Source organism: Asterias rubens, chromosome 2, assembly GCF_902459465.1.
Source record: "Asterias rubens chromosome 2, eAstRub1.3, whole genome shotgun sequence".
In the NCBI taxonomy this organism is placed as follows: Eukaryota; Metazoa; Echinodermata; class Asteroidea; order Forcipulatida; family Asteriidae; genus Asterias; species Asterias rubens.
Window position 1 is genome coordinate 5446465 of NC_047063.1, and position 7300 is coordinate 5453764.

The window sequence follows — 7300 nt, forward strand, 5'->3', positions numbered from 1 at the left end:
GAGATTCTAATCTTATTTAAGTCCATGTCCTATTGGAGTGATATAGGAGAGGAGGATATCAGAGGATTGAGGTAGTAAACAGGGTTAATGGTCACAGTTAACACATGGAAATGTATTGGGTGTGAAATTGTGTTGGCTGTGTAAAATACCATGTTTATACTTTGGATGTGAATGCCGAAAACAGATTTGTTGTTACTGAAGTTTGAATTAATGGAGTCCCAGTTACAAATACATGATTCAATTTATAATTTTTTGATCAAGCGTGATCTGGCATTTTGGTTAAAATTGATAACTAGTTGTTTGATCAGGTATATAAGATTGATGTTAAGATGTGTATCAATCTTAATTGCCGAGGTGGTGTAATATCACAATACTATGGTGAAAGCATAATTCATCCAATATCTTTTTGTAAAATCAAGCTAAGGTAGGGTCATACTTTAGTAATGACACTGAAAAAAAATTCTATCCCAAAACCTCCTTGTTATGAATATAGTAACGGTAGCATCCTGTGAAATTATTTTGTCTGAAATGCCTCTGTTGATTACAAATCAATACAAGAAAGTCAAACAAATTGATACCCCAAAACTTATCTCAAGGCGACTTTTGAACATTCAAATTTCCATTTGTGATTTCTGCTGTTGATACCCGCTGTCACCTGGTATTACACCTGGATGGAATCAACATTCTTGATGCAAATATTGTGACGGTTTTTGGCTGTTGTCTCAACAAGTAGACACTATGTGTACAGCTGAAACTTTCACAGGTGACTTTCATTGTGTGTTTCTTGATAACTTTGCATTACATCGACATTTAACTTGGTCCTGTCTGGCAGGCATTAAACTTTTCAGCGTGTCAACTGATTTCCTCTTCTTTATAAAAGAACCCACTGTGTGCATTGCCCACACTGTACCACAAATGCAGATGCTTTTTGAAGAAAAAAAATTGCACAGTGGTAGGTAATGATATCAAATGCATCTCTTGCAAGAAATATTTCATCACTTTGCTTTTATAAACAATTTCATTTCGGCTGGGTGTTTCTTTTCCACTGAAATGACACTCTTTTTTTTATTATGTAAATAGAAACTTTTGTTTTTGTATGAAGGACTGTAACTGCTGATTATCGTGACCTTTTGTAATAAAATGGGAGGAAAATGAGAAAACTAGCTACTAAGGATTTAAGCATGTTTTTTGTTAGAAGTATGAATACTTAGAATGTCAGATCTTAAGGAAAAATGTTGTATCCCCCTTAAGGTAATTCCTGCTGCTTCCCAGGTTGTACCAGAAAACAATATCGTTGATAACCTAGCGAGACCACCAACATAGTGGTTAGATGTAGAACCCCCCCCCCCTTATTACCAAGCCTACCAGCTTAAGTCCCAAGTTTGGTTTGTGTGCTGAAAAACCTGGATCCGCAATTACGAGATCCCGGCCCTGCAAAAGTACGTGAATTTCGGTTGCGTTCCCACTTGAGTATGATCGCGCGTTGATCCACCTTTTCTGAACGGATGTTTGCCCTCAATTTGCAGGGTCTGATCGCCCTTTGCGTTCCCACTAAACGTTGATCACCCTTTCGAGATCAGATCCCGCTTTGATCCTACTCCCGATGTAGATCAAAATGCAGGGTGTGATCCTGTCGCCCTTGCGTTCCCACTTACGCTTGATCACCCTTTCTGAGAAATTGCGGGGTCTGATCACCCTTTTCTCAAATTGCGGGGTCAAGTGGGAACGGGGTCCTGGTCATATACAGTACAACCTTCATGTACACTTGGAGCAAGTTCGAGTGCGCACATTTATTCCACCAGTGGTCAACCACAGACTAGCAACGCACATGCGCAGTTACGTACTCACCCGAACGACTCGTTTGGTAGTCTAGTCAACCTTCCACCTTTTAGCTAAAGTGTCACTGGTTCTCCTCTGTGCTTAACACATGTTAGAATGGAACATGCTGTTGGGACCCATGCAGAAACCATGGGCTCGAGTCTGGAATCAACCAATGGTCGACCAGCCTGGGTTCCGAGTCAAAATGGTCAACCTTTAGTTAACCATTGTGCACACTCGAACTTGCTCTAAGCTGCAGCACACAGCAACCTGTAGCACATGCCAGAAACAAAAGTTGGAAAATATTATTGGCTATAAGGGTTGACCTATACATGGTATAGGTTTTGAATGCTTTTCAGGCTAATCATTAAAATGATTTCCCTAGGGGAAACATATTAAATCAGATTAAAGTAGAAATAATATCATGATCGTATTTTCTATGACGAACCAAAATACATCTCACAATAAAACACACACACAAATAAATTTTAAAATAATGTTTTGCAACTTTATTTGTTGTCGACCTACGTGGCGCTTAGAATATCATTGAAATAATTTTTGAATTTTATCATTAAATTTATAACGTACACTTCTTGACAGGAATAGGTTTGGCAAATATAAAAAAATACATGATACAGAATTTAAATAGGAGTTTGATACTGTAATAACTAGGAAATATCAACAAAATTTAACCAAATTCTTAGTACTACCTCTGCGTAGTTATGTCCTTATTAAGGCAAATTCCCAAATTAAATTAATATTTATATTAAAAATATAATCAATAATACATGGTTAAATCCTTCTCAAGAATTAAAATAATTACAAGAAAGCATTTCTCGTTCTGGCTGGCTGTCTGGCAAAGTCACAATTTAAAAAAAAATAACAATTTTTACCTACCACATATTACACAGCTTTTAGAATAAATAGCTCATCAAAAGGTTACTATCACAACTGTGCTTTAAAAAGCTACTCCATTATCCCACGACAAACTTTAAGATGCCATGATATGAAAAAAGCAAAACAAAATTAAGCACAACTGGCGTCTCAAAGCACTAATTTGTCCAATAGCTATGCAGAGCTATGTTTTAAATTTGAGACCCATTTACAAGTAGCAACTTGTGAGGGTTTTAAGTTTGGTAAATAAATATTGACAAATACTTGCTCCCCGTTTGGACACCTTTTTTTATGTGCAGGCGCTTTACCAACTGAGCTTTCTAGCCCTACATGTATGTTATTTTTTACCGTAAGTTGTTATAGTTGTAACAAAAACATTGCGAAAGAAATGCGTGTAATCTTGACCATTAAAATCTTGGTCTGCAAATTAATCCTGATTTAGGATAAAGACAGGGGACCACTCCACTTTGCTAACAACACACATGTTATATGAAACCCTGCCATGTTAGTTTACAGAATAGTGTGTTCTTATGGCCGCCTACCCTCCAAGAACATGTTTTCATGGGTCCTCACTAGTCATTTGTGTACACAACCAATGGGGATTGCTTCAATACAAAAACAACAGAAAGAACAATAGGTGTCCTCTAACAGATATTGTAGGTGTGCTGTACCTCTGGAGTGGGTATGTCTACTATTGATAACCGAGGACTTTAACAAAAGGGATCCGGGAAAAAGTCACACCGAAGACGTGTACAAAACCAATGGGGACGTCTGAAAGATAAACTATGTCCAAACAATGGGAGAACCAAGAGAAGTCCTCGGTTTACACCATAAACACAGCTGTGTGTGCGTGGGTAGGTATCCACATTCAAACCGGGGACCTGTAACAAAAGAGACAATGGGTCCACGGTTGCTATCGCAAAGGAAATCATTATGGTCCCCGGTTGCTATCATAAAAAGTTGAACAAAGGAGGGTCCATGATTGCAGGTGTTTACACACTTGTGTGTGTGTGTGTTGTGCTCACCATCAACCAATCACATTGAAGTTAAGTCAGTTAAAAGGCCAAACATCTCTCTTTGAAATGAATTGAATGTATTCATTGGCTACATTGATATCATGACTGACATGAGTCCAAACATTCAGACCCTTTTTAATGTTGTACGAACTTAAAAGTACTGAAGCATCATCAAAGAAGGAAAAATCACAATTTTCCTATTCTTACACTATTTTGTAGTTAGACATGTTAGATAATATTATATAACACCTTATAGTAAAATTGAATACATATTATCTAATATATATTTGAATGAATTAAAAAGTGATTGCCTAATTATGGCTACTGTTGAAAGTAATCACAGTCTGTGAAGAAACTAACAAAACACAACAAAATCACAGATAATAGCTCTTTATGTAAGTACTTTTGATCTAATTATGTGTACCCGGTAATGTTTATGGTAAGTGCAGATTTGTGGACAAGTCATTAATGTTTGTTGCAGTAGCAGCGTAATGGCTCCATATGACTGTAACCGCACTCACGAAAATGCTGGATCTGGCAGTAGTCATGAAAGCAGAACTCTTGCTGAAGCAGCAGTATCTTGCTGAAGCAGCAGTATCAAAAGAGAAGCAGTTTCGCAAGAGGGCAGTCACAAAAGAGCTGTTACACAATGACAAACCTTTACTGTGAACAAAAAAGAAAGGCTGTCCCAATCTAATATGGCTCAATAGGTTGGTGTTTAAACCCAGTTTCCTGGGTATCAACAACAGAGAATACTTATATTCCCCCTGGACATGCCTGGACAGGATGCCAGTACATCGCAGGTTATGGTACCATTTGTACTCCTAAGTGGAGAGAAGTAATTATGATAAAGTGCCTCACTACAAGTGTCCCAACTGACCAGGCCAGGATTCAAATCCACATTCTATCAATTACATAGCTTGAGTCCACCGCCCGAGACCGCTTGAGCACAACACCCCAAACAATTTGAATGACTTGTCCACAAGTCTAATGGTCAGGATACATGACCAATAGGCAGCTTTGGTTGTAAATAAATCATATGGTGCTGTCCAATTTAGTGACACTTCATGACTGTTGGCTTGAGTAGTATGCCTGTGCATGTTTTTCCTGAAGGAGGTTCTTTTTTTAAGCACTGATCTGAGTACACAGTGCTTAACACATGGTACCATAGAGAAAGGGTCCTTTCTCTAGGATGGTACAAAGCAAAATTATAAGTGTTAAATATAATCCTGTTAATAAGTTTGATGCAATGTTACCATGTTATGTATGCCTAATTTAACAACATAGGAAATGCTTTCAAACGTTTTTCTTTTAATGATTTGCTCATCAAATTGTTACGAGGGATTGTCGTCATGATCACAGCAGGACAGTGGCTTACATAAGATGATGAACCCTAATGCCAGTTACCATACTACAGATGTACCTGCAGTGGCCGTCACATCACAAAGGATGCAGTCATTATTATACTGTGATGTGACAGCTCGCAGGTGCAGGAGCAGTTACTGGGTTTAAGGCATAAATCAATGCTATGAGCAGACTGGGTCTTTCTACTGACTTTTTCTTTCTTAAGTCCTTTCTACCCAGAGCAGACGAGCCATGTTGGAAATAAGATCACTGTATGTTTATACTGTGCAGTGCATATTTAGGCTCCATGTGTATTACTGTGCAGTGTGTGTTTAGGCTACGCACGCAGCATCTCAAATGTACTTTGACTCCCAAAATGGCAGGCCATGGGAAGACAGTAGTGACCTCAGTGTAACGAAGTCTCTATTTGTAAACTCCAGTCCCTTGTCTTTACCATAACCATGGTGACATGAACTCGGCGACTGCTCTAGATTCCAACATACCGATATTCCGACAACCTTATGTATGTTCCCACAACCCCTCGTGATTTACATGCTAGGGTTAGGGTTGGGGTCATAGGGTTGGGGTTAGGATTAGGAAAACACACTAGGGGCGTCCAAACATATGGGTGTCAGAACATAGGTGTGTAACCACTGAACTCTTTTTGTTTATTTTGTTATGAGTAGATGCCAACGGCAAATAAGTAATAGTTAAAACCTAACTCAAACCACACCATGATACCGACGCACTTACCATTTTGTTACAAAAAAATGGCCATGTGTTACTTGTGGCACAGAAATTGACTCTACAAGCTTCGGTTGAGAGTTTATGGGGGTAAATAAACAAATCTTCCAACAGAGACCAAATCATTGACAATCACCATTTGTACTGATTTGTACATCAAGGCAATAAATAGTAAAACAAAATGGCTGATAAAACTTTGTTCTTATACTTAGGAGAACACAATTTCCCCCTTACATTCTTGCAAGGTTTGCATGAAAAAAAAACATTTCAGTACATTAGCGCTAAAACCAAACCATTACATTTCAAATTGTTTGCCCAAGTAGGCGCAAAAAGTTTCAATCCATACTAAAAGCATTATTCATAGATATACAAATAAGGTTGAGGCAACAAACTAAACTTACACTATACCACACCCCTTCTCTTTTTCAAATCAAATAAGCAAATTCCATAGGAATATTAAAGCTTACAGAAATGTTGAGATAGTTATAAGACTGAGAAAAACTTTGTCAATGCACTTTCATTGGCTTGGAAGTAATGTATTGCAATGAAACTTAACATTGGAATGTTCAACATCCACATCAAATGGCGGCCATTTTTGATTGAAATTCTCATCCTGATATCAATCATAGCTCATGTACAAATTAAAAATAAAAATAAAATAGTACTCAACTCACGAGGGAGTCAATTGGTTTGTTGGTACGTACATGTACTGTATGACATACAGAGTATTTCATTTCGTTGTATTTTTAAATAAAGAGTTAAAACTCTTTAGAGACCATTCATATCTGTAAGGCGTCTTGAGCGTTGTTTGCACTATATAAATACTATTTACTATTGTTTAAAGACACTGGACGCTATTGGTCTTCTCACTTTGTGTATCTCAACATACGCATTAAAAAAAAAAAACTGTGAAATTCTCAATAGGAGACTTTCCAACACTAGGTGGCAGCAGACATACCGGGTAAATTTCCATTGTTTACGTAGTTCTGAACATGCGCATAATTCTGAGAACAATGGATTTACCCGGTAAGTCTGCTGCCCTCTATCGTCCCAGAAAGTCTCCCATTGGTCGTTGAAATTGTGAGATAATAATGGAAGAAAAAACACCCTTGTCACACGAAGTTGTGTGCTTTCAGATGCTTGATTTCTGGACCTCAAATTCTAATTCTGAGGTCTCAAAATCAAATTCGTGGAAAATTACGTCTTTCCCAAAAACTACGTTACTTCAATGTTTTTACTATCAACAGCTCTCCGTTGCTTGTCACCAAGTATGCACAAAATTATTTTGAGTAATTACTAGTGTCCAGTGCCTTTAACAATATAACCAATATAGTGTCCACAAACGACTTGTACACAAAATTCCCGTAGCAGCCACAAACGGATGCAAGATTTGACAAAATTTTGCTAAAGTAAAAGAGTCAAAGAAAAGGTATGGGATCAATTGGCATTTTCTTATGTTTCCTGAACATAAAAACAACAAATCT

At 37.7% G+C, this 7300-nt stretch overlaps 1 long non-coding RNA gene across 1 annotated transcript; it reads right to left on the reverse strand.

The window, feature by feature from the left end:
• Positions 1-2300: 2300 nt before the first annotated feature.
• Positions 2301-6655, reverse strand: LOC117306837. Its single transcript, XR_004520994.1, has 2 exons — positions 4737-6655; positions 2301-4386 (listed from the first exon to the last, which is right to left on the reverse strand). It is a non-coding gene; the product is annotated as an uncharacterized LOC117306837 (long non-coding RNA).
• Positions 6656-7300: the final 645 nt, after the last annotated feature.